Source organism: Suricata suricatta, chromosome 10 (genome assembly GCF_006229205.1).
Source record: "Suricata suricatta isolate VVHF042 chromosome 10, meerkat_22Aug2017_6uvM2_HiC, whole genome shotgun sequence".
Lineage (NCBI taxonomy): Eukaryota > Metazoa > Chordata > Mammalia > Carnivora > Herpestidae > Suricata > Suricata suricatta.
Window position 1 is genome coordinate 41,622,337 of NC_043709.1, and position 1,280 is coordinate 41,623,616.

A 1,280-nucleotide genomic window follows, 5' to 3' on the forward strand; every position below is an offset into this window, starting at 1 on the left:
GTAGGCTCCTTCCATGTTTTGGCTATTGTTGACATTGCTGCTATGAACATTGGGGTACATGTGCTCCTATGCATCAGCATTTCTGTCTCTCTTGGGTAAATCCCCAGCAATGCTATGGCTGGGTCATAAGGGAGTTCTATGGATAATTTTTTGAGGAACCTCCACACTGTTTTCCAGAGCGGCTGCACCAGTTTACATTGGCAATAGGTTTTAAACAGTAATCTGAGGGGTGCCTGGGTGGTTCAGTCAGTTAAGCATGCCACTTCAGCTCAAGTCATGATCTTGTGGCTCATGGATTTAAGCCCCACGTGGGGCTCTGTGCTGACAGCTTGGAGTCTGGAACCTGCATTGGATTCTGTGTCTTCCTCTGTCTCTGCCCCTCCCCCACTTGTGCTCTGTCTCTCAAAAATAAATAAATATTAAAAAATAAATCAATAAATATCAACCTGCCTTTGGGCTACAACAAACACTATGAATGTTATCATTCTTGATTTAAGAAGATATCAACTAACTTTTATTTTTAACTTCTTATTTTAGATTTAGTATGCTGAGGGGCACCTGGGTGGCTCAGTCGGTTAAGTCTCCAGCTTCAGCTCAGGTCATGATCTCACGTTTGTGGGTTCGAGCCCCGCGTCAGGCTCTGTGCCTACAGCTAGCTCAGAGCCTGGAGCCTGCTTCTAGTTCTGTGTCTCCTCTCTCTGCCTCTCCCTCTCTCATGCTCTGTCTCTCTCTGTATCAAAAATAAATAAAACATTAAAAAAATTTTAGATTTAGTATGCTGAATTAAGGTGCTGAATAATGCATTAGAGTTAGCCTAATACTTCAACTTCTATTCTACATGATGCTGGATTCATCAGACAATTCAAGTAAGAAAAATACCTTCTAATTTATTTGTCACTATGTATACAAAACATATTTCTTTTCTAGATAAGACTTTGGACATCAGATACCAATAACAAAATCTATGTAAAATATATACCTGGGAATATATCTGGCATCCATATAGAAATACAGTGCCCACCATCCCCCACCTCACACTATTTGCAAATGTCAAATTGCTGAGATTTTGGGTCTGTGCTTTGGTATTGTCAGAATCTGACAGATCCTATAGTTGTGATGTAATGACAACCATGAATTTCTGCTACTCTCCCCATTCCCAATCCCTGCTTCTGTTTTCTAAATAAAGCAGATCTCTGTCTCTGCCTTGGAATCCCAAGACTATACAACTGAATAAAAAGTACTGACAAGTTAAGAATAATGTCTTCTTCAATTACTACTTT